The 27,332-nt window shown below is 41.8% G+C and overlaps 1 long non-coding RNA gene across 1 annotated transcript in view; it reads right to left on the bottom strand.

Annotated features, from left to right (window-relative positions):
* LOC123377065 overlaps positions 1-12,639 on the bottom strand; it is a 44,103-nt gene extending 31,464 nt beyond the window's left edge. Inside the window, exon 1 of the long non-coding RNA XR_006582066.1 lies at positions 12,287-12,639. This is a non-coding gene — a long non-coding RNA (uncharacterized LOC123377065). The remainder of the gene's footprint in view (positions 1-12,286) is intronic.
* Between the last annotated feature and the right edge of the window lie 14,693 nt (positions 12,640-27,332).

Below are 27,332 nucleotides of genomic sequence, written 5' to 3'. Positions count from 1 at the left end.
TATAGGATAAAAGCACACAAAAGACCAGATTTCATGGGGGGAGACCAGATTCCGTGATGCGTTTTTCATGGCCATGCATTTGGTAGGGCCCTACACATTATACATGTAATTTAATTTTTATAATAAAATGTTAATTTTTTTTTAATTTGAACCAGGCCTATTAGTGCTTTTTGTGCTCTCTCTCGCTATACTATTCCAGCCATTTTAGTTTTCCTTGTATATGTTCATATATTCATAGCTGCTGCTTGAAGGTTATTATGACACATCATATTTAAAATAAAGGACTGATCATTTGTATTATAAAAAACATACAAAAATATATGGTTTTGATGTTACAGTCAACAGACTTGAATATAAAATTATTTATCTTAAATTTACACAGTCACACATACAATAAGATACAGTTGAAATTGTGAAACTTGGGAGCCTAAAGTTAGATACACAGTAAGTGGCCTGATTTCCAGAGGGCTGAACATCCACAACTCCAACTCACTTCAGCACCTCTGAAAACATCAAAGACCCAATTAGGCACCGCAGTTTGACAATACTGACCTCCATGTGCCTATATAATGTGTATATTTAATGAACGCTGTGCCAGCATGTATATTTATACAATCCTTGGGGCCTAATTCTGCAGCCTGAGTAAGGAATGCAGAACCAGGCATGTGAGTTAGCACTTGAAGGTTCTGTCTGTCTGCATTGAAACCTCTATGCCAGGACAGTAAATAATCATTTCAAAGAAAAGAAATGGGTACTCTTTGGACATCGCTTACATTTTCACAAGACCGCTAGAAAACTGTAGCTGAGATTTTCAAAGAGGGGAGTTAGGCAACAAAATCCCACTGAATCCCAACTAGAGTTGGTTGCCTAAACATTTGATGGTCACCCATCATCTTAAGTATACAAATGTCTGGGATTCACAGTTGGTGATTTGATAATGAAGTTAATATCTGGTATTTACTATAATGGTACAGTTAAAATTTGTAAAAAAAAAAAAAAGAGAGAAAATAAAAATAGTATAAAATTCTTTAGTCATTTGTTCCCCTTTGGTTCACAAGACCTTATGGCAAAGGATCAAGACATTAAGATGAATGGGAACCCAAATGGATGCTACCCATTGGTACTAGGAGTCTGATTAGGAAAGGAAAATATTGGATCTCAGACGGGTGGATCAATTCAAATTTAGTCACTTTTTTTTCTTTTTTTACAGCTTTAAAGAAATTCTCTGTAATGAGTGACAAAATGCTGTATGCTCATTATTTTATTATAGTAAAGAGTGGGTATTAAAATATCCAAAACATATAGATTAGTATGAATTACAAGCATATAAATACAGAGAGGACCCTTGGAGGGCATATAAAATAAGCAATTGTGCTAAAAATTAGAAAATATTTTATGACAAACAGTTTTTGTTTTTAATATTTTGCAGATTAGTGCAACTTTTAAATTTAAACTGAAGTTGGAGCAATAGTGAATTAATTACTGCTTTTTTATTAAATTGATTTCCCACTTTTCCTGTCTGCATTGTGAGATTCATGGTTTTGACACAAGAGCACAATTAATGTGTATGACCATATGTCATACATATATTTTATACTAATTTGTTATGCCTTATAAAAGGAAATTACTTAGATCTAAGGTTGCATTTTTCTAGTAATGTTATACATAACACTATTTTTATCAAAGATGCCTTCAGCTAGGCAGCAGTTCTGCAGAAAAGGACCTAGGAGTTACAGTGGACTAGAAGCTGGATATGAGTTAGTGTGCCCTTTTTGCCAAGAAGGATAATGGCATTTTGGGCTGTATAAGTAGGAGCATTGCCAGCAGATTGAGGGACGTGATCATGCCCCTCTATTCGGCACTGGTGAGGCCTCATCTGGAGTACTGTGTCCAGTTTTGGGCCCCACACTACAAGAAGGATGTGGAAAAATTGGAAAGAGTCCAGCGGAGGGCAACAAAAATGAATAGGGGGCTGGAGCACATGACTTATGAGGAGAGGCTGAGGGAACTGGGATTATTTAGTCTGCAGAAGAGAAGAATGGGGTGGGGGATTTGATAGCTGCTTTCAACTACCTGAAAGGGGGTTCCAAAGAGGATGGATCTAGACTGTTCTCAGTGGTACCCAATGACAGAACAAGAAGTAATGGTCTCAAGTTGAAGTGGGGGAGGTTTAGGTTGGATATTAGGAAAAACTTTTTCACTAGGAGGAGCACTGGAATGGGTTAGGTAGGGAGGTGGTGGAATCTCCTTCCTTAGAGGTTTTTAATTCAGGCTTCACAAAGCCCTGGCTGGGATGATTTAGTTGGGGATTGGTCCTGCTTTGAGCAGGGGGTTGGACTCGATGACCTCCTGAGGTCCCTTCCAACCCTGATATTCTATGACTGGTTGTACGGGTAGTTCAACAACAGAGAAAAATCAAATCAACCTTTGCAGAATTCAGCGACTACAGAGGAGAATGTGTTATTCATCCATACTTGTTTACCTATAACTAGAGTAATGTCATATTCCTCATTTGTGTTCTAGTCTTGAACATTATTTGATGGCATCCAAAAGTATTCTAGGTTCTTCATTAAAAAAACCAGAAAGACACAGTCTATCTGAAGAGAGCTTCCTCTCTAAATATTAGATATGACACAATAGAAAGGAAGTTATGGGGTATAGTGGGAGGAAAATGGGAAACATATCATCTAAATTTAGTCTACTCACAATCGTTATGAAGATTAGAGACTTTCTACAACAAACAAAATATTTGTGTCATGCACCCATGGGCGCAACAGAGCAAAATTGCACTGGATGCAAGATTATGAAGTAAAAATCAGGAGGCTGTCACTGAGGGAAAAAACAGTGTCTCTTCATAGATATAGTTTGGGGGAAAAAAGCAGCTCAGCAGCTAATGCTCTGAAAATTTTATGAAACACCTTCTCCAAATCGAACTTTTCTTCAGTTATTAATGAAAAGCCAATGTTAGCACTGGTAAGGTGTCAATGCAGGACTCAAAATGCAGTAAGAACTTAAGTGACACTTTTTAAGTACGACAGCTATTCAATTATTTTGAGTTTGTTTACACCTATAGTTGTGTCAAAATGTACTCAGAAGCACATTCAAAAGAATGCTCCCAAACTGAAACTCTAACAGTAGAATATATGAATGGCACGGTGCTTCTTAGGGACTTCTATTTATTTATTTAGGTGAGGGATTTGTGGAGAACTATGTATGGAAGCTTCCTTTCATTTCTAACTTACTACAAGCTTTTTATTCCATCTGAAGATGCATCTCTCTGGTGTTCACCGTATACCGCATCTATTGAGCTGCCCAGATCAAGTATTTAAAAAATTAGCTCAGAAGTACTGGACAAGTTGGACTTCACTAAGCTCGTATTCTGAGATATATTTTAAAATCATTTTGGGCTAGATTGTAACCCTTACAGCGTGTGCACTCGAGCAGAGATGTAAGCCACTCTCTTGTGCTTGCTTCCCACAGGCCCCCATTCAACAAGGAAGTTAAGGCAATACAGATCTTTCAGCATGTGAGTAATGACAATGACTTCAGAGACATATTGCCTAAGTAGCTGAGGGTACAGGTGGGAAGGAGAGGGGAACAGAGAGGCAGCCACTGCTGCCAGGCAGCTACTTTGCCTCCTGCATAGGTTTGTGCTCCTTACCCCTTTCCACACATGTTGGCCAGCACAGCTGAGCCAGTGCAGAGGAAGAAAAAATGAGCCAGGAGAAGGACTGGCATAGATTACTTTTCCCAGGGAGCAAGGGGGAAGCAGGGACCAAACTGTGGCATGGCTCTCTTAATTCAATTCCTGCTGTGCTGCTGGGGCAGTACAGCTATGCAGTCCCTCTCACCTGGCAGACTATGAGATTATAATCCAGTCACTTGCGCTTTTTTAGCTAAAAGTTTATTTATCGTCAAGTAACAGAGAATGCCTAAACTAAAACCAGAATGTGCTTTTTACTTAAGGGAATGGATTTCTTCAGTGTTTCCATATGGGGAAAAACAAATGAACAAGTTACAAAACAGCAGCTTCTGCATTTGACTATATTTCCATGTTCCTTTTGGTCTTTACCCCCAGTTCTCATTGCCTCTCATCTTTCAGAGTCTATTTTTATTAGCTGGCCCTCAATTTTTTATTCACTTTCATGACTGAACTGTCTCTTCCACTTTCCTCCCATTCTCACTTCTTCTGTCCCCTTTTAACTTCATTCGACTACATTCCAGCCAGTAAAAACAAAGTCTATCAAAGGCAGAAGACAGACAAAGAGAACAGGAAGCAAGGAATGAAAAAAAAAAAGAAAAGCTTTGATGCAGAGATTAAACAGTTTCAATAATGTTAAGAAAAAACTAGTTAAGAAAAACATCTGCCAGAATTAAGATGCCATCTTAAAAAATAGACTATTAGGATTGTGCCATCTTCTATTCCAAATGCCTTTGTTTTTGTAGTCCTCATTCCTGTAATTCAGTCTTCACTCCTATAAAGCATCACTAGCCCTCAGTTTTTCAAGCTCCTCTGGCAGACTCTATTCTCTAGATTTCAAACTTGTACTAGGAAAGAAGGAATTCCTAACACAGTTCACTCCCTGCAAACACTCAGGAGACAAAGTCTAGATCAGCTACTCCAAGTTATCGGATCATTTCACACTTACAAGCATCAGTGCTACACCCACTGAAGTCAGTGGAAATCTTTACACTGACTTCCATGGAACCAGAATTAGGCACACGGTACGTAGATAGCAATTGATATAGAATAGCAGATATCATTATTTGCTATTAGATAACTGCTTCTCTAGATCTTATGATACCTTGCAGGGATGAGTGAATCAAAAAAACTTTCCAAACACTGACCATCGTTTCAGCCATTATACATCCTACTGAGTATCTAACTCAGTCTGATGCTTTGAGGATGAATATTTACAAAGAGCAAATTCAAGAGGAATGTGAATACAGGTGACATGAATGTTTGAGAAATTGAATAGATGTTGGTGGATTTTTTAAAACTATATACTCAACTTTAGTTTTGATGCAGAAGAAGGCCCACCCGATAAAAATTTGCAATGAGAACCTACATACACAAAAAGTGTGACACCACCACTCTGGCCAGATCTATGGTATAATTACACTGATGCCACAACAGCTGAATGTGCCAGATCCCCAAGGGTGGTGAACATTGGCATTGTCACTTCACTAACTTCAATCGAAGTATGCTGATTTGCACAAGCTGAGGATCTGGCCCCCAGAGTCCATTCATTTCTCCCTCCAAAAAGGGAAATAACCCACTCTGTCTGGTATCCAAAGATTCCTGCTTGCTCAAGAGCGAAGATTAAGTAATTAAGTTTACTGCTGTTTCATCCATATATGCATGGGGAAAGAGCCAATTCTTTATTATTCCTCTAGACAATGGGCCAAGATCTGAATCCAGTTACACTTGGGCAATCTCCTTGACACAGTGGTCTGTTCCCTTTTCTTTTAGTCATGACAACCCTCCTTCCGGCATTTTCTTTCCTTTCACCCTCCTTCTCCCTGACACCCAGTTGTATGAAGATTAATAGGTGCAGTTGTTTACATACCTGTAACAGAGTGACCTTCAAAGTGATTATGAAACGGGAGTCAGGAGCTCTTTCATCTTCATTAGCTTTATCTTCAGGCTGATCTGTCTTTGCTGCAGTTAGCTTTGTTTTAGTACAGCTCTTACAGTGTCTCTCTTACTTCCTTTACCTTTTAACATAGAACTGGTATTGTACATAACTATACAGAGTCCCTCCCTTCTCAGAGAAGAATACACCTTTTTATTTCTGCATGTGCATCTCTCAGGGGCAATTCTGCCATATGCCACAAGTAAGTTGGTAGGTCACACACTACCAAATAAAACAAAAGTTTGGATCTTTTCCACTGGAAAACATGACATGTTTTAACTATAAAGGCACTAGACATGAAGGGCGAAACATGTTGTGGCTTCAGTGTACTTATATCACAGATCTGGCCAGTGTTATTGTCACACTCTGTATATGCAAGTTCTCATCTATGTATTCTTAAAATGATATTCAGTTATTCGGTGTTATGAAGGGGAGATAATACAAACAGGCTACGGTGCATGAGAGCGCTCACCAGTATGTACATATCCCTACACAGGTTACATAGAACACCTCGGTATATTTACATGCCCTTACAATATGTGCTTCTTCCATTAGCAAAGCTATTTTCAAGGATAATACTTAATGAGGTCAATTAATTACTGTTGGTACAAAGGGCTGCACAATTGCATATCCTGCACCATTCAGGCTATCGAGCCACAAGGGGAAGGGAAGCTTTAATTTCTGGCTGAAGCACCATAAGAGCCTCCTCAACAGAGGCTTCCTGGGGTGTAACCACATCAGTGCATTCTCTCGTTACCCCCTCACCACCTAGCAGTACCCACTGCACTGACAGGCTGTTGGCCCCACCCCAATGAAGCAGATGAAGCCCATTTTACTTTTTTTTTTTTTTGGTGGGGCGGGGGGCAGCGACTCATGGTCTGAAGAGTAATTCTTCAAAAATGGTTGTGGACAAGTTTTCATGACCACATATCGATCCATGAAGATTTTTCACATCTACCCACATATTTTATTATTTGTGTATCATCAGTGCTTACAGGACAGTTTGAAAATGCTCACATATGCATTTTGAATTGAAAATGGATCCTTTCAATAGCAGAAAATGGTCAAATTCTGTCTGTTACAGGTCTGTCTAAAGATGCAGTCTCAGGTGGCAGTCTTGAGTGGTGTCTGCAGGTCCTGGGAGCAGTGAACCAGACACTTTCAAAGAACTAATAGGTGATCCATGAACAAAGCAGCACTGGAGCACCTAGAGACTTTAAGATCAAAAATAGTCCAGCTGCTGAGGATGCTATCATGGTATCCAGCCATCTGGCATATGACTCTGTTTGGGGCTTTGCCCTAAATGAGGACATCCACAGTTCATTGTGTACTGGAATATGAGACATATGAATGAATAAATGAATTAGTTGCAGCAAGTCTTGTCTTAATTCGATCCTCAAGAGTAAAGAGGAAGCTGGGAGAGGATTGGAAGGAAACAAGCAGATAGAAAAAGAGCTTTCCTTGTAAGAGGAAAGTGACAATAAAAAATGTGTTATCGTATCGGGCAGATCTGCTCCCTCCATATATTCTGAGTGAAAGCTGTTGCTTTTATTAAAAAATAAAAATGACTTTTTACTCCTGTTACTTCTGAAGAGCTAATGAAACTATGGGGAAGTGAGCTGGATTGTTTCCTGGCTCAATTATCATTAAAGCAGTAAGTTCCAATCATAGAACTCTTGGTACTAGTGGTGAAGTGAAGATTATGAATAGCATAAATTGACTTTCAGATCACACAGTAAATTTCTGTTGAGGTGGCAGTCAACTAAACTCTCTTAAGGTGTTATTTTTTTGTTTGTTTTAACTCAGCAAATCTGATCTGGAGTCAATGTTATATAGGAGGTCAGACTACATGATACAATGGTCCCTTCTGGCCTAAAAAAAAAAAAATCAATGAGACAATAACCATGGACTCCCCTCTGCCATATTTACAACATCACTTTTCAGAGCAGAACTTCACTATAAGCTATCAGTCTCTACGGATGACTGATGTCTCAGGTCCACTTCCGCTCATTGTTAGGTATCTGCCATTCCCCATGCCGGCATGAGAGGGGTTAGCCCAGCCTGATCTTCCTCTATTCCTGCCTTCATCCCCATGCAAATGGATGGGAATGGAACTTCTCCCAGCCCAAAATAAGGGGAGAAGCAAGAGGGGGCCTTGTACAGCTAATTATATTGGAGCAAATACCTTAGAGGCAGTGATGAGCTGCCAAAATCTTAACAACCAGTTCCCTATTAAAAGTTCTGATTTAAGGGGGGAGTGAAGTGGAGGAGGGGCGGAGGGACACAGACTTGTGGGGCCGGGGGCCCCTGCAGGGCCTGGGGAAAATTGCCCCCCCAGCGGCCCTGGAGCTCGCAGCCCCCTGCCTTACCTTGCCTGCAGCTCAAAGCAGTAGGACGACTCAGGAGCTCAGCTGAGCTGTCCAGCTGGTGCCGGTGGCTGGCCACGCTGCAGCTGAGGGGAAACAGGGGAGGGGCCGGGGGAACCTCAGCCTCCCCAGCTGGGAATCCTGGGAGCAACAGGATGGTGCGGCCCACGGACCGGAGTTCTTTGCCCACCCCCTGACCCTTTAACAACCGGTTCTCCACGGAGGTCTAATTTTAGCAACCAGTTCTTGGGAACTGCTGGGAACTGGCTCCAGCTCACCACTGCTTAGAGGGTAATGGCTTTAGGCAACGTAACACTCCTTGCAGGCTAACTCTGAGGTTGGGGAGGGGGAGATAAACTGCTCATGGTCACTTTTGTTTTCTTCTAGCACACAAGATGAGGGTTTTCCTTTCTACCAGAAGCTGAGTGTCTCATTCTGAAGTGAGCTCAAGGAACCTGAACATACAATATTTTATGGGGGGAAGAACAAGGCAAGAAAAAGTACAAAAATACATTGTAATTTCATTTGTAGTTTTAGACAGGCTCCTTTTTAGAGCAGATAAAAGAACAACCCCACAAAAACCAGAGCTCAGTGACAAAGTGTATAATTAGCTCTTGCTGAGAGCATAACAATAACATTGCCTCTGCATTCCCAGGGCACAGCCAATATCGCTTATTAACAGAAGAGAGATTCATTACTATAAGAAGCAGCATCCCCTCTTCATAAATTCACAGGTAATCTTTTGTTGTTATGGTTGCAGCATCTATGCCTGTACAAGCTTTATGTTGCTTATAAAAATAGTTTTTATTAGTCTATTCTCAGTGAAGGTCAAGGAAAAGATAAGATTGGAGACTGAAGTCTTTTAAATTAAGACAGCATACATTGCAAAATGTTACAATACAAATGTCCCCCTCTGTGGTATAAACCTTGACCTGGCTTTGGGGGTTTAGAAATAATTCACTCTATATGCTAGACTTTACTGAAGCCTTTTCTGACCCAGACCATAAAGCCATTTATTCCAGTAAATTGAGATGGTTTCCTAGTATGGACTATTTTCCACAAGAGACTGCACTGCGACCAAACTTATTTTATGTAAGAATCCAGGGAAGACCTGACAGGCTGTGAAAGGCAAAGGCTTTATCCATTTCAACTTGACTGTGCAGTTTTCTAACTAAGAGTTGCAGATTACAATGGCAGGAAAAGGGAATTCTATTCAAATGCAATGAAATGTGTTAATTGTCTGAAATAGGGTTTGTTTTGTTTTTTTGAGCATTATACAAAAAAAGGAATAAAACACTGTTTGTCTTTAGGAATGTTACTTATATGTCAAATGGTCTCCAAGGAACATTCACTTAATATAACCAGTAATTTTATCTTCAGTGGGGGTCGGGGAAGAGCGTCAGACTCATAATTATTACCCCCAGTGTGTTAATATATAAAAAACAGCAGAAAAGAGTGTTGATTGATTGCTGTGAATTTCTGGCAGCTGTAGCTTTTGAAGCATGAGATACATTAGCATTGTCTCCTAATGTCTTTGATAATTGTTCTGAGTTGATGCTTGTCTTCTGAACTAGGCCTGTTATTTATTCACAAAGAAGTCAGTGGCTGTAAAAATTAAACATGTAGTAAATAGAATGACCTCTATTTCTTCAGGAAAATGACATTTCTGCAAAGAACAATAGAAGAAATAACTTACACAGTTAGTAATTGATACAGGTATAATTTAATGTACATTGTCCAAATACCTGTGCCCTTTACAGCTTATTAACTGTAACAAGCTCCTGGTTGAATTTATTGCATCATTAGCCATCCAGTGTAACAGTCTTTTTGGTGTTAGAAAGTCCGACAGTGAAATATTGACACTGTTTAAAGGAATGTTTCTGTGATATGGTGTCTGGTTTGTAAGGCACATTTTCTTAAGTCACTGTCTGGAAAGGACCTTAAAATAATAAATAATTTCACACAGATGCTCAAATGCCACACTTAGGAATGTGCGTATCACACCTCAAACATAACTGATCAAAGGAAGATTGCAAAGTATATTTATTCCACGTAATAGAGAGGAGAAAAAGAATTTTGATAAGAAAAGATTTGTAAGACAACGCACCTGTCCAAATGATAAAGAAAAGACTCCGGCACTCAGAGCTTTATCATCTGCTACTATTTATATTACCATTGTGTCTAGAACTAGAGTCATGGAACAGGACACATTGTGCCACATGTTGTACAAACAAAGAACAAAGATGGGCCATGCCCCAGGGAGCTTACAGTCCAAGCAGAAGACAAGAGGCAACAGATCGTAAGAGACAAACAGGGGTGTAAAAGTAAACAATGAGACAATGATAAGCATGATAGGTAGGGGTCTTAGCGCACTAACAGTAAATGTCGTTTTTTGTAGGCATCATGGCAAAGGAGTTTTGAGGAGGGATCTTAGGGATGATGCGGTAGCTTTGTGGATGTTTAAGGGTGTGGGACAACTCTGAGAAAGCACACATTTTGTGTAAAGATTTAACAATTGGGCAGTGGAGGCTGGCATCATGGTCCGATTGCAGGTAAGCAGACAGCTTGAGAGCAAGACAGCTTGGCAGTATGGAGACAGACTATGAAGGACCTTGAAAGTGAATACAAGCAGCTTATGGCAGATGTCATAGAGAAGGGGTAGTCAGTGGAGGGATTCAAAGAGAAAAGGGTGACAGGGTCAAAGCAACGTCTAGGTAAAGGATTTTCGCAGCAGCATTCTGAATGAATGAGGGAGGCAAGATTGTATTTGTCAAGGCCAGAGAGAAGGATGTTGCAGTAAATCAAGACACTGGATGACAAGAGCTTGGATGAGAGTTTTAGTTGTGTGCATGGATAGAAAAGGACATATCTTAGAGCTGCTAGGCTGAAAGAATCAGCAAGATTTAGATATAGTCTGGATGTGAGGACTTGTTATTTACAAAGAATTCTACAAAAGCACTCAAACAAAATGGAGAACCTAGAACAGGTTTATAGGATTTCAAGAAAGGCATGGGAGGCAATAATAAACAAGACCAGATATCACTGCTCCTTTTATGGTATGAGTAAAAGAAGATGGCTTAAGGGCTAATGGCAACAGGTACCAGTACATCAACAGTAGACGTAGTAAGTGGCAAAATTAGCAGCAGTGACATTAACTACTCTCCCTTGATTCTGATACAGTCTGTGCAAAGAAACCCTCCTCCTAAGAGTAATACTGTAGGAGTTGATGAGCCATGCCTTTCTCCCACTATGACATGGAATATACATTAGTGTCAGAAAGAGCACATACAGATTATCCACTGGAGAAGTAGAAATAACAATCAGTGAACCCCCTAAATAGGCAGAAGCTATCTTCCACATGATTTGGATTTGGCCCTGGCCCCTGTGTTCCTGTTGGTTTGTAAGTCTAACGATATGTCTTCACTGCACAGTTGACCGGGGCTCTAACCTTCCTTTTGTTCACAAAGAACTGAACTGAGCATGGTGGTGCTTTTAACCTGAACTAGCAGGCCTGGCTGAGGCACTAGGCAAAAGACTGAGTACTGCTTTCACTCAGACTGGTGCCCTACCCACTTTACAGTCAGAATAAATCACTCAAGTACTTATAGTTCTCCAATGCCTTCCCACAATTCCCTCTGTGAGCCCAGACATATAAGTTCTCTCACAAATCACTAGAGAAGAATCATAGAGCAACTCAATTTACTGCAGCACTAAGAACCATTATGCAAGATTCAATGGGTTTCAAACCCAGGCCTGCAGACCTGCCAGGCATCAAACCTCTCCATGACTCCACCCAATGGCAGCTGTATGCAGGTCACACTCCACTAACCATGACCCTTGTGGACAGACTACAGGAAGTCCAGCCTCAAGGCTCCTGATTGGATCCCCACCATATTTAAACCCAAGGGGCATTCCAAAAAGAATCTAGGCAAAAATGTGGATCTCCTGTAGCTGCCATAACCATTCCTGCTAATACTCCAGGCTTTGACCTTGGCTTAATTTGGACATGGAGTCAAATTTCAGGAGTGGGTCAGGAGGCAGACTCTGATCCTTGGTACCAGCCCCAGCCTAGAACTTGACTATGAACGTCTCTGCTACTCTCAGCTTTGAGTTTTACCCTGCTCCAAGCCTGACACATGGGATGTGCCCCTAGAAGTCCTAGCAACGCATACGGATGAGTGCAGCACCAGAGGGGAAAAATTGGCTTTACAGAGTGTCTGCTCACACTTAGGCTCAGCTGAACCCAGGTATCAATCACCCCAGTTAACGACAACAAAGACATACCTTAGTAGAGGATGCATTGCTGATGCAGGGACACTAACAGGCAGACTTGAAATAATGATGCAGAAGTTCCTGCAGCTACACTGGAAAGTAAAACTTTCAGAGAGGGAGTAGGCCTTTTCTAATAGTTGTCTAATAGTTTAAAATTAAGAATTGTTAAGGGACAATGCCAGGGGAAGTAACCTTAATGGCTCTAGCCCATGCTTCTTGGGGGATCATTGAAACCAGTTTAAAAGGGTAGATCAGACTGAGGACTGCTCTGCACTGGGAATTTACAATGGCCTATCTAAGTCTTTCAGCACCCCTGAAAGACAGAGATACCGACCTAACTCCCACTGTGTAGACTGTGCTAGGAAGAATTCTTCTGTCGCTTAGCAACCATCTCTTGGGGGAGTGAATTACCTATGCCACTGGGAGAACTCCTCCATCAGCATAGGTAATGTTCACTGAATCACTACAGCAGTGCAGCTGCATTTTATGTGTAGACATAACCTGAGAACCAGATTAAGAGTCAGATAGCCAAAGCAGGAATCTAGGCTGTACTAGGAGACTGTAAATTGGGGCACTTGTGTTCCTATAATTTAAGGCAAAATTATATCTTAGCTTGTAGTCAAACATAAGAAATACGTCCATAGGCAGTTTTCAAAATCCTTTTTTCCTCCAGTGCTTTATTCCAACTACTAAATAAAACACATTGTTTTAAACAAATTCATTCGGATCTGCAGGATGGATTTACTCTGGAGTGCAAGCATGATCAGAATCAGGCCCAGTGGCAATCGTAGAACAAGTGTGCAATAAAACTCTACCAAAGACACTGAACTGCAATTTACATCACTGTAACTGAGAGCTAATTATAACTCTTGGTTCTTAATAGCCTAACAGGCTTATCCCAAATCACTTTAAAATGACAAAATAAACAAAACCAAAATAATACTGAGCTTCTCCTGCCTTTATCTGCATTTAACAGCATTACACACAGATTCAGTCAAATATATTTACAAGTGTGGTGACCAGTTATAAAATGTTGACAGTACAGAGTGTTTATGTACTGTAGTGTAGTAAAATTGTCCCCCTGTTAACTCTAAATCAGTCTCCGAATAGGTATTGGTGCTTTTTCAGCTGTAGTGGAGCTCTAAAGAAAACATCATCTGTGATATCTGTAGCAGCATTTCTGCAATGATGAATGTCATGGCTGAATTGACACATTCTATAAAGGTATAAACTTACTGGATTTAGTATAACTGAATTCTAGAGCCAGATCATATTTTTGTAAGACAGGGTTTGTTTTGTTCTGTTTTGTTTTTTTTAAATGAACAAATCAAGAATTGTAAACTTCAGTTTGATTAATATACAGTGTCATCTACACACAGCAGCCATATCAGCTCATGCTGTTATCTCATCAGATCTCATAAAACAAAGCAGTGCCAGGACTTGTTAGTATGTGGCAGAGAGACCTCCTAGAAATACCTGCCTGCTGCAGGATTTAGCCTTGTTGATTTAGCAGGTGCATTCCTCTGAGTCAGTTCTAAACCAATGCCCCAGGAGGTTGTGTGGGATCACAATACTGTGAGAGATGCCAACTTTTGGATGAAGAGCTGACCACTTGTGTTGTTGAAAAATCCCACAACGCTGTTAGCAAGAGAGGCATTATCTAGAACCGTGAGAAACACAGCAATTTGGGTTTGCAAGGGTTCATGCACATCTACTTTTTCTGATTCATGGGTATGTGTCTTTCCTTTGCTCGCTTTGAACAAATCAAAGACTTCAAAGTAAGACTCAAACAAAACCATCAAGTTTAACTTAGGCTTGGCCTACACTACAAAGTTTTGCTGGCAGAGTTACGTTGGCTAGTAGTATGAAAAAAACCCATACCCCGTAGCTGACACAGCTGCGCTCGCAAAAACCCTGGATAGATGTGCCTATACCAACAGAAGAGTGTTTTTTTCCCCACCATAACAGAGTCACTGGGGGAAGTTGTGTAGCAATGCCAGAACTCTTTTTGCTGACATATGCTGTGTCTCCATTAGGGGGCTTTGCTGCCACAACTATAGCAGCAGAACTGTATCTACAGAGGTCACTAATGGGCTATGCTTTAACTACTCCATGTAGTCCTTGCTGGAGCACTCTAAGATGTACCTAACATTTCCTGTGGACTACATTAATGTAAATTAGATATCTTTTAGAATGCAAAACACCCCTCTAGGACACTTTGCTGGTGCTGTGTAGACAAGCTCTTAGTTTCACACTGCAGTCATGACCTTAAAAGTCCATAAATGAGCACAGGTTCACAAACTTTATCACAGCTTTTGGCAAGCCAGGGTTAGCTTCTGCCTAGCTCTAGATTTTATCTGTATTTCCTGGCAATATTTCAATCTCATAATTATATTCCACCTACTGAAATATGCTCTACAGTTGCAGTTAAATCAAATTCTGCCTTGAACTGCTCTTTAGTGCTCTATGTGGTTTGATTTTCACCACATTCCTTCCCAGAAAGGCAGAATTTAGGTAATGAGTTAAGCAATCCTGTACTATACATCAGTGGTTCTCAAAGCCGGTCCGCCGCTTGTTCAGGGAAAGCCCCTGGTGGGCCAGGCCGGTTTGTTTACCTGCCGCGCTCGAAGGTTCGGCCGATCGCAGCTCCCCCTGTTCGCGGTTTGCCACTCCAGACCAAGGGGGGCTGCAGGAAGGGAAGCCAGCACGTCCCTTGGCCCGCGCCGCTTTCTGCAGCCTCCATTGGCCTGGAACGGCGAACCACAGTCAGTGGGAGCTGCTATTGGCCGAACCTGCAGACACGGCAGTAAACAAAGCCCCCGCCAGGGGCTTTCCCTGTGGCGGACTGGCTTTGAGAACTACTGCTATACATAACTACAGTAGAACCTCACTCAGTTACAAATACCTCGGAGGTTGTTTGTAACTTTTGAACAAAATGTTATGGTTGTTCTTTCCTCTGGAATGGTGGCTGAAGCATGAAGGAGCATACAAATGTTTAGCATATCTGGCACATAAATATCTTGCAATGCCGGCTACAAAAGTGCTATGCAATGCTTGTTCTCACTTTCAGGTGACATTGTAAATAAGAAGTGGGCAGCATTATGTCCCGTAAATATAAACAAACTTGTTTGTCTTAGCGATTGGCTGAACAAGAAGTAGGACTGAGTGGACTTGTAGGTGCTAAAGTTTTTATATTGTTTTGTTTTTGAGTGCAGTTATGTAACAAAAAAATCTACATTTGTAAGTTGAACTTTCACGATAAAGAGATCCACTACACTACTTGTCTGAGGTGAATTGAAAAATACGATTTCTTTGTTTATCATTTTTACAGTGGAAATATTTGTGATAAAAATATAAAGTGAGCACTGTACACTTTGTATTCTGTATTGTAATTGAAATCAATATTTGAACATGTAGAAAAACATCCAAAAATATAATAAATTTCAATTGGTATTCTATTGTTTAACAGTGTGATTAAAGTGTGATTAATTTTTTTGAGTTAACTGTGTGAGTTAACTGCGATTAATCAACAGCCCTATCTATACATGTGACCAAATTGTAATACAGCAAAAAGTAATGTTTATATTTATATTTTTGCATTTGCTAAAATCTCACTGTACCACAAACAGAAGAGAATCAACCTCATTTGTAGGGCTGGCTGAACAAAAACTACAATTTGCAAAATATGGTTATTGTGGGTTGGGCAGATCTCTCTGACCAGAAATTCCATCCTGGGCATGACAAGTCTTCCCAACAGAAGTTTATATTAAACTTGGTTTCTGCAAAAAGTTTCAGTATCAGCATGTTGGCATTTTCCCCAGCTAAAAATGTTCTGTTGAAAAATTCCCAACCAGCTCTACTTATTTGCACTTGAAGTGTGAAATAGTTCCCAAAACAGATGGGATTGCTATCGAAACCCAAGAATGCTAACACTGGAAGCCCAAAAGCAAGGTTACACCAGATAACAGGGTAAAATGATACAAACGGGACCTCGTTCTCATCCTGTGTGAACCAGTTTTACGTTGAAGTTTGACTTCAGTAGACTTACTCCTGATTTATATTGATGTGACAGAAGAATTAGACTCATAGACTCTAGCCCACTAAGAACTCTGAATGTTCAAACATTTAAGTCAATGGAAATTTTGCCATCAACTTTAATGGGCTCTAAAAGTCTTAGATTAAATCTGATTCTAACAGGCAGATAGTTTGCGTAGGCAGCAGGCAGGCAATTCTGTCCTTCCTCAAGTTCCACCATAACCACAGCCACAATGGAAACTAGCTACAGGCTGTCTTTTGGCCAACAAAGTATACAGTGCACTATGGTCTGGCATAGATGAAAGCATTCACAGGCCATTCTGGAGACTATTCGAATTTCGACTTCAGCACAAGAACAATATCCTGAGATGCCAAAATGATAAAAACCTTCCTTGACTACTTGTGTCTCCTAATTATCTCACATCAGTCCATGGTCGGTCTATGTAGCTGTCCCTAGGGATAAGAAAAACCCCCAAAATATGAATGTAAAAATATAAGGGCAATAGGGGAAGACTATGCAGTGCTATTAGCTTCATCCAGGCATTATGTATATGGGAAACAATTTCATTATCTCATGGGTCCTTTAAAAGGGATTTGTCAACACTGAACACTAATGCAAAAATACATTAGTACTGCCACTGGCAAACATCTTAACCCTTCTTTCTGCAGAACTGTGAGATCCTTTTCATTAGCCTCTTACCCCTACAGGTTTGTCAGCAATAACTTATCAGGCACAGATATGATGGTAACACAGTAATTAGGAATTTGCTTCCCTAAGAACATCACCTAATTATGATTAAAAGACATTTAAGTGGATATCTTAATGGATACAGGCTCTTCTTGCATCACAAGCTACACATACTCAAAATAGCTTCTTTCATCTTTAATTGAAGATGCACAGCAGCAAGACCGTATTCTCTGAGCTGAGGACAGACTTCCTTAAGTAAGCAAAAACTACATTTGTGTGATATTTCAGTAAAATTATTTACTTTATGAAACTCACCCACAGGCTAATACAATTCCAAATCTTTAACAGTATAAATTAATAAAGAAAGCTTTTTTCCCCTAATTTTTCAGAATACAAATAAACTACGGCCAAAGAACTAAGTAGAAATATTTGAATTGCTTTTATTTACTTTTACCCCCAGGAGCAATTTCACTTTTTATTTCCAGCAAAGCAAGATTCATATGGCCTTTAGCAGAGTACATTACAGCCAGCAGCTCCTGCCACATCACTGAAAATAAAGCCAGCTGACATCCCCAATGACTTTTGAGACGTTAAAATAAAATGCCTCCATTAAATATTAATGTCAATACACAAAGTGGCATTAAAATGGAAAAGGTTATGTTGACAATCCAACTTTAGAATTTTCTACTGATTTTAAAACATTTTAAACTGTTAGGGTCCTGTCCTCCTACTACCACCCCGCACATGTATTGTAAAACACAGTAGTTAAAACATTGCCAAATGCAGGAAGAAATTGCAGCCATAAAAATAAAAGTGCCAAAAATCAGTAGCATCTCCTCTTTGGTTTACTTGCAAGACAGCATGGATGAACAGATGTGCTACAGGCATGCTAGAGAGAACTACATTTAATGTGGGAAGGATAAATCATTATTCAAATAAACCTGCAGTTCGATAAATAGAGAGAGAGAGCTGTAGAGGCGACTGTTTAGTGACTTTGGCATTCTTATGTGTAACCCGTAAAACTAACTAGCAAGCTTTCACCTGAATCGATAGGTCTTCAGCTGTCATTAAGACTGTGCCGATCACACCACCATTCTTCTCGCATTCTTGCCTTTCTTCTCCACGTTCGTCTAAAACGTTTAACAATGTCATCTTCCCATCTTCTTGGAGGCCGACCTCCATCTTTTCTAGTCTCGCGGGTACCACTCAGTAATGATTGCAGTCCACCTATTGTCTGTGAACTGTGCTATGTGGCCTGCCCATTGTATCTTATTATATCTGCTTTCCAGGACAATATGTTTCACACCTCTGCGTTCTCTAATCATTTCATTTGGGATACAATCCAGAAGGGAAATTACCAACATAGCTCGTTCCATTGCCCTTTTAGCTACCGACAGCCTCTGTTCTTCTCTCTTCGTCAGTGCCCAGGTTTCACTGCCATACAGCATGGCTGACAGCACTGTTGAATTGAAGATATTTGTATGTGTGGTCTTGTCAATTTTTCCTCTGAGGACGTCCTTGATGGAATTAAACACAACATCCTGCCCGAATCCTTTGCAAGAGTTCTCCGTTCATGTCTTGGTGCATATTAACTTCTTGGTCCAAATATACGTATTATTCCACTTCAATTTCTTCTTCTGTTACTATTATTCAGGCTTTTCTTAAGACGTCTGATCACGTTTTGTTTTGCAATGGTTCATTTTCAGACCGACCTGACTGCTTTTCTTGTCGAGTCTTCATAGCATGCTCTGCAGTTGGTTGGTGCTTTCAGCAATTAGTATGATGTTATCCACAAATCTGAGATGCAATAATCGTTCTCCATTTATATTAACACCACTCCTCCAATTGATCTTGTTCATAACCATTTCAAGACAGGCGGTAAATAGTTTTGGTGAAATTGTATCTCCTTGCTTTACGCCTTTCTCAACTGGGATGCGGAGGGGAGTTTCGAGACTAATGTCTGTTGTACATCCAGTATTTGCTTCCTTCAACAAGCAAGCTTTACTTCTACATTTTATTAATAAATTGATATCTATTATCTGAATGTATATACTGGTGTATAGCCTATTAGTACTTCCTCCTGGGATGTGCTAACTGAATGTGTAACATTATTTTGCCCTTAGTATGAATGCGGACAGTCATGTTGTTTATAACTAAGGTTAACCACAAGCAGCTTTTAAAAAAAAATACATTAACTATTCTTGCACATAACTTTGTGAGGTCTAGGGATATTTTATGTAGAACTGGTTGGAAAAGCTGACAAAACTTTTCCTGATAAAAAATGTCTTTTGCTTAGATGAAGAGTTTCATGGAAGCATACAGCTTTCAACAAAAATTCCATCAGGAAGGTTTCTCAAATCCAGGAGGAAATTTATGGTCAAAATAAGAGAGACACCAAGACCCATCCCAGAATAGCCAATAGCCCAGTGATCAGGACACTTGCCTGAGATGTGGAAACCCAGGTTCAAGTTCCTGCTTTATCGAATTCCCCTCTTTACCCATAAAATTCCTACAAGAAAAAAATCAGGTTCAATATCTCTCCTGTGGGCCTCAGGAGAGCAAGAAGTTACAGAAGAATTCTGGGAGGCCATTCTATCACTGCAGGTACTCTAGGGCAATGGTTCTCAACTAAGGCCGCCGCTTGTTCAGGGAAAGCCCCTGGCGGGCTGGGCCGGTTTGTTTACCTGCCGCGTCAGCAGGTTCGGCCAATCATGGCTCCCACTATCCGTGGCTCGCTGCTCCAGGCCAATGGGGGCTGCAGGAAGCAGCGCGGGCCGAGGGACGTGCTGGCTGCCCTTCCTGCAGTCCCCATTGGCCTGGAGCGGTGAACCACGGCCAGTGGGAGCTGTGATTGGCCGAACCTGCGGACGCGGCAGGTAAACAAAGCAGCTCGGCCCACCAGGGGCTTTCTCTGAACAAGCAGCAGCCCTAGTTTGAGAACCACTGCTCTAGGGTATACCAGGATTGTCAGCGCTTTAAGACAGGAACAAACATTTTATGTATCTGACAGTGCCTAGCACAGCTGAGTGTTGGTCTGTGACTTTGGTCCCGTGATGCAACCATAATACAATACTAATAATAATGAGCAATAAAGTTACTGTGTGTCCTGCAAATGGCTCCAGGCATATAGTTTTTTACATGAAGCTCTTAACAGAAGCAATACGGTCTCCCTTAATCCTCCAATAGTCTGGAAACCATACAAGGCAGTAGGAGCAGAAGATATCCCCTCTATACACCTTCAACTCTAGAACTGTTGCTCAGGAACTGAGAAGGGGTAGACAGAACCCACACTCTCTAGAGAACTACTAAGATCTATGGATGGTTGGCATCTCCTGCCCTTCAAAGGACTGGAAGAGCCACTGCCTCTTCAAGATCTGACATCAGCTTGAATACCTTGAGAAAGGTTGCAGGACCCTTTCCCAATATTAGGGTAGGCCCAGTCCTGTAATACATTTAATGGTAAAAAGGGGTCCCAGTTTTGAGGTGTACTGAGCAAAACAGAGTCGGAGCTGAGAGGTTCTATATCCCCTCCACGTAAACTAACATTGGTTAGTCTGGTGCCCTGACCTGTGATCTGAAACTTGTACATAGCTCTATTCAGGTGCAACTGAGATCCACATTAAGACTTTGGAAAGACAATGATCCTCTGACTAAGGAGAAATGGTTAGGACTCCTGTCCTAAATGGCTTTCTTTGAGAACATTTAATTTATACTTTGGAATTTCCATAGAGAATTCTTATGAGGACATTTGGGGGCTTTTTATAGATTATGGACCAAATTGAGACATGATGTATAAAGCTGGTGTTGCTCTTTTGAAAAGCTTCTAATTTATTACCAACTTTTAGTTGGGCATGTTTGTACTAAGTCTGTCTTATTGTAGGATTTTACTTGGACTTTCCATTGTTTGTGAGGGAGTAACTTCTTCTAAATAAATGGATATCTAGCATCTAAAAGAGAGTAGGAGAGGTAAAGGCTTAGGTTGAGATTTTCATTTCAGTTTGAATGTGGTTTATTATTTTTGGACTCTTTTAAGATAAGTTAAAAATAAAATTACAATAAAATTAGGTATGCAAATGTTTGTTTATATTGAAAACAAAAGTATGCAGGCTTGGATTTTTGGCCTCAGTTTTAGATCACACATTCAAATATCTTTAACATTACCACCAGACAAAGTGATTGCATTACCAAGCTTTGTCATAAGTATTGATGACTGAAAAATCTCTTCCTCTCTCATTTTCGTTTGGATGAGCTTCATCTGTCACATTGTGGGTCCTTCATTTTTGATATGTTCTCATAAATTATGGACTGTGGTGCAGCTCAGACCTTCAGCTCTCACTGCACCTGTAACCTTTAAAGTCAAAAGATTAAACAGATGGCTCAATTTTCACTGTAGTAATTGCAAGTCAGAGTAGTAAGACCAAGGCATAGAGTGCTACAAATAATTCACAACACGCAAAATTGTGATGTGCTCTTAAAAAAAAACCAAAAAAAAAAAAAAACCTGGAAAACTAGTAATTAATGCAAAGTTTTCATGATTGATTATGTAACTCAGGGTTCCATGAGCATAGCTGTTAGACAACAAATAACCCCCTGCCGTCCATGGGACTGGGTCTTCAAAGGACTCAAGGGCTTTCCACTGGAGACGGTCCTTTCCTGCTGGTTCAGGGGATCTGCCTGCTCAGTCACATCCCATTTCAATCACTAATATGACTGAAGCAATCTTGACTGTATGCCCTGAAGCCACGGTCACATCTCCTTAGCCCTTTCAGCTTCCCTTGCATCTCCTTGGTTCCACCTATTTCACCAGAAAACTCAGAAATTGCAGCATCCTACTTCCCACACCCTGAACCACTGCCTTCCCTCAGATGGCTGCCCCTCTTGAGGTCACTCCATGACCACAAATTATTGCTGGATTTCTTGACCTTGGTGCCTTCTAGGTCTAGAAGATTAGAGGGAAATAATTTGAACAACCTCTCATTAGTCTTTATTAAATGCCTTGGATGCAAATTGTCATCCGACCAGCTTAAGTCACTTTCAACCTGTGTAATTATCCCCAAATAGGTACCCACTGTCCCAAAGTGTGTCGGAGACAAGGCCCTGCACCCCCCGCTTCCTGCGATTCACCGTGACATTCAGCCAGCCAGTAAAACAGAAGGTTTATTTAGATGACAGGAACACAGTCCAAAACAGGTCTTGCAGGTACAGACAACAGGGCCCCCTCAGGCAGGTCCATCTTGGGGGACAGGGAGCTTAGACCCCAGCCCTGGGGCTCCCTCTATTTCCCCAGCCAGCTCCAAACTGAAACTCTCCAGCCCCTCCCCAAGACTTTGTCTCTTTCCTGGGCCAGGAGGCCACCTGATCTTTGTTCTCCAACATCTTCAGTTGGCACCTTTGCAGGGGAGGGGCCCAGGCCATCAGTTGCCAGGAGACAGGGTGTCGGCTATTCTCTGTGCAGATGGCATCACACTGGCCCTCTCAGGCTCTGCAACAATCACACATCCTTATCCCACCACCTAGATACTTGAGAAATGCATAGGGGAAACTGAGGCACCCACACAGTATTCAGAGAAAACATTAAGAACATTTCCACTTTGTCACACCCACATTGGGAACAAAGTTTTTGCAGTAACCAAACCACAGGAAATACACCTCTATCCCATATAACGCGACCTGATATAACACGGGTTTGCGTACAACGTGGTAGAGCTCTGACATGCTGCTCTGAGCAGTGTGTTAAGGGTGCCGGGCCAGACCCGAGTGAGGGTTTCAATGAGGGGCAGAGGGTCTCGGGGGCGGTCAGGGGCTCCCCCCCAGGGTCTGGGGGGCAGGAGCTTTGGGAGTGCACTTTTGGGGGCCCTGCAGTCCCAGAGTGGCCCAGGGGATTAGTGGGGGGCCAGGAGCAGCCCACTCTGCTTCCCTCACCCTGGCCCCAGCCGTGACACTCGGGGGAGGGGGCTTGGGGGAAGGGATCCCCCCGCACTCACCAGCAGTGGTGGAAACGGAGCAGCCCAGCCCCAGCCCGCTCCACTCCGACAGTTCCCAGCTGCGGTGCTCCGCTTCCAGCCGCAGGTGAGTATGGGGGGGGATGTCCTTTCCCCAACCTCCCTGCACTCACCTGCAGCCAAAAGCGGAGTGATGCGGCTGGGAGGTGGCAGAGTGGAGCGGGCTGGGGCTGCGTCGCTCTGCTTCCTGCCACCGGTAAGTGAGGAGGGCGTCCTTTCCCCAACCTCCCCGCACTCACCAGCAGTGGGAAGCAGAGCAGCCCAGCCCCAGCCAGCTCCACTCCACTGGCTCCCAGCTGTGGCGCTCCACTTCCCGCCACAGGTGAGTGCAGGACCTTTTCCCAGCTGCCCCCAGTGACACAGCTGGGGCCGGGGCAAGAAAAGCGGAACGGGCTGGGGCCACATTGCTCTGCTTCCCGCTGCAGGTGAGTACGGGGGGCATCCTTTCCCCAACCTCCCCGCACTCACCGGCGGCGGGAAGCGGAGCGCTGCAGCTGGGAGCCGGCGGAATGGAGCGGACTGGGGCCAGGCTGCTCCACTTCCCGCCGCTGCTGGTGAGTACCTGTCAGGGGGCGGGTGGGGGGGTGGATAGGGATTGGAGCAGTCAGGGGACAGGGGGGTTGGGTAGGAGGTGGGGTCCTGGAGGTGATTAGGGATGGGGGGGGTCTCTGGAGGGGGCGGTCAAGGAACGGGGGGTGGGGCAAAGCAAGTTCGATAACACGGTCTCACCTATAACGCAGTGAGATTTTTTGTCTCCCAAGGACTGCATTATATCAGGGTAGAGGCATATATGGAGGGTGGGATTTTCAAAAGGTCTAAGCAAATTAGTGGGCACCTAGCTGCCACTGATGTAAAATGTTTCATGGAAGTGTTACCATGAGCATGTTATGATGCATGCCCTATGGTAGTTATACATCAAAATTCATGAGCATTAAGTGAAAATATTTTGCCAAGCCTAAAGAAGAATATGGCACTAGCCTTGTTTATGCCTAGCTATTTCCTTCTTTTTTCAGAGTTCAGGGGTGTTGATCCTATTACTTTCATTATTAATGAAAATCTGTGAAATGCTAGAGAAACTAGCACTGTCTCTGAAGAATTGCTTTGCTTTACCAGAAAACAAAGGTGTATTTTCTCCATTTGCCTGCTGCATAGCTGTACTTCACTTTCCTCATCAGTGAAATGGGGGAAACCAAACTGATCTACTTTGAGATCTACTGATGAAAAGCATTAGGTATTAATTATTATTAAATGATCATTGTCATTTCTTAGACAGGTACAAACAATTACAACTCATTTGCATTAAGTTTCCTCAATCTATGAGTAGGGCTCCGCGTTTGTCACAGAAGTCATGGATTCTGTGACTTTCCATGACCTCCGTAACTTCTGCAGGAGCTGACCCCAGGCCACCCAAGCAGCTGGCCCCGAGCACAGCCACACCGGCTGCTGCTAGAGTGGCTCTGCAGCCAGCCACACCGGCCACTGCTGGAGCGTCCCCTGGCCCAGCCTAGGTACCCTGCCTGAGCCACCACCTGTGCAGTTGGCTCTAGGGACTGCCTGAGTAGTGGTCCCAGGGGCAGCGGGAGCAGCTGCTGCTTGGTGGCCCCCACAGCTGGTGCTGCTGGCCCCCCAGCCCTCCCCATTGACACTGCCCCCAACCCCAACTAAGATTTAATCAGGGGTATATGGTACAAGTCATGGGCCATGAATTTTTGTTTATTACCCATAACCTGTTCATGACTTTTACTAAAAATATCGGTGACTAAATCGTAGCCTTATCTAGGAGAAGATTGACAGGATACGGCATGCAGATCAAAAGACAGACATAGGTAATAAGGTACAATAGAGAGCAGGATGTTGAAATAATATTTCATGGTGCGTTTTACTTCCTTTTACCTAACTACAAGTTGGCAGCAGGTTCCAGCCACAAATCCCATTCAACAGGTTACATTCAGTAAACATGGTAAACTCAGGCAGTGTCCCTTGTAAGGCCAAAAGTTTCAGGGGATCTGGGGCAAAATCTGAAATTCAGGACCCCAGCACAGGTGCAAAAACACTAAGGGAAGTCTTACAAATGAGCCTGCCCTGCACTCAGCCCACAGCAGCAGCTCCTGGACCCATGCAGCTGGGCATGGCTACCTGCTCATGGCATTGCCACCTGGCACACAGGGTCACAGTGCCATTTGGAGGGGCAGCCAGGCCAAAATTGTGTGGCACTGCAATCCTGTGTGCCGATCACATCAACACTCTGTTTGGGGACCCTCACATGCAGGAGGTCAAGGAAAAGCTGCCCCTTTTTCCTCTTTCCTCTGGGCGGCCCTGAATGCTTATATTTATGCAAGTTATATCAGAGAGCACTGTGAGGAGATAATTGATTAAATGTAAGTCATTGGCTGGACTGCCTATTACAGGCAGGGCTGGTAGCACTGCCTGTTAAGGTTGCCTGACACTTCCCACGCTGCTTTCAGTTGATTGTAACTGCTGAATTTTAACCATTTGGGCTGAAATTCTAGGTGTCTGCCTTAAACTGAATATTTTTGGAATATTGATCACTCACAGTTACAACCAAAGTCAACAGGTGCTGTGCTTTGATTCAAAAGAGCTAAATAAAAATGCTAAGAACTCTGAAAATAATCAGGTCCTGGTCATTTCAAACTGGGCATTCAAAATTAATGGATACTTTTCATCTTAATCTCTTTGGCCCAGATGTTTAAAGGTATTTAGGCACTGCTGTATCTAACTGATTTAAGAACCTAAATCTCATTTTCAAAAACAATTTAGTCAGTCAGGAGCCATAATCTCACTGACAATCTGAGTTAGAGCATCTCTTGTGAAAAACTGGATTTGAAAGGAACTTGACTAGCCTCACATAGGAACTTTGTGGCTGAGGCAAACATTCCCCAAGACAACATTCAACTGCCTTAGCTGTGAGGCCCTATTTTGTCTTCCTGGAGTCCACTGCCTCATTCACTGCACAACTTCTGCAACTAATGGAGCAGGCATCCTGAAGACAATAGTCTTTTTCACTGCACAACCCTGATTCATCCACAGAGCAGATCCATCCTATGTGTGGAATGAAGCAGGGGTACTGTGAAAAAAAAAAAAGTAAGTGATCATGTAATTAAAATCTGCATTAAGGTTGCACAGGCAGCTTTAATTCTAGGCTTTCCTAACTTTTGAATGCTTGACTTTGTAACCTTAATGTTCTGTTAACATAGTTTGTGTGTAACATAGAATTTGATTTGCAATACTGTGAAATGCTTAGACCTGTGAGTTTTCCTTCTTTACCAGAGAATATCCATCCTCTCCTTCTACCTTTTGGAATTTCTCAAATTCAGGTTGTTGGACTTTTTTTTTTTTTTAAACCCTACTCTTTCAAAATATAGCTTTTGAAGAACAATAGTGAATAGTTTAGTTTCTTGCTTCAGGGAAGATACTTGAAGATCTTACTTTTCTAGCACTGGTACTAAATGATCCTTTTAATAGTATCTAGTGTGGAATGAGAGACTTGTAGAATTTCTACATGTTAAAATGTATCTAGCTTTAGGTATGTATTATTATTCAACACCTGCAACAGTTCTCATTAAAACTTATTCTTAGTTTCTTCAGATTTCTCGGAACATCTGCTTCTTGTGGTAACTGTTTTCATAATTATATAAATCAGATTTCTCTAATGATACTCCTTTAGTTGAACAAACAATGGGACACGAGTGTGTTATTTTTACAGCTTGGAGAAACAAAACTTGACGGCAACAGAATTCCTTAGTGCATTTTTTTCAGATATATTGTTTTAAATGTCTGAAAGACATTGCACCTGATTGGGTTCTTTTAATCTCATATTTACAGTAATTGGCCTATTTCTAAAATAGTTCAAAAAGGTTTCATAGATACTTTATAACATCCCATAATCCTATCATACTGCAATTCAAAGCTGTAGGTCAGAAGCTGAACACAATGTGCAAAGCAGAAGGGTACAGGAATTGCAATGTAGAATTACTGAAAGATTTATGGAAGTTTTTTATGCTTGATGGTGCTAATAGTTGCTTTTTGAATGGACTCATCATGACAATCCATTTATATTTTAAAACTTTAAAATATAAGTGATGTGGCATTAAAAGAACTTTGAATAAACCATACAACCAAGACCAGAAAAACAGGTTTCCACAAAATCCATATAAAGGGAATTAGCAAAGGGACAACCCTTGGATGTTATGATTCTGCAGATTAGCAAATCCACCAGACTTTCAGGGATTTAAGATTTAAGCCTGGAATGCAGGTTCTAAATTCTCAGTTACATTATGTTGGTCCTATTGCTTGACTGAAAGAGCACAACTCT

This window comes from Mauremys mutica, chromosome 9 (genome assembly GCF_020497125.1).
Source record: "Mauremys mutica isolate MM-2020 ecotype Southern chromosome 9, ASM2049712v1, whole genome shotgun sequence".
NCBI lineage: Eukaryota > Metazoa > Chordata > Testudines > Geoemydidae > Mauremys > Mauremys mutica.
The sequence above is the reverse complement of the archived record's forward strand: the minus strand, read 5'-3'. Positions and strand labels throughout refer to the sequence as shown.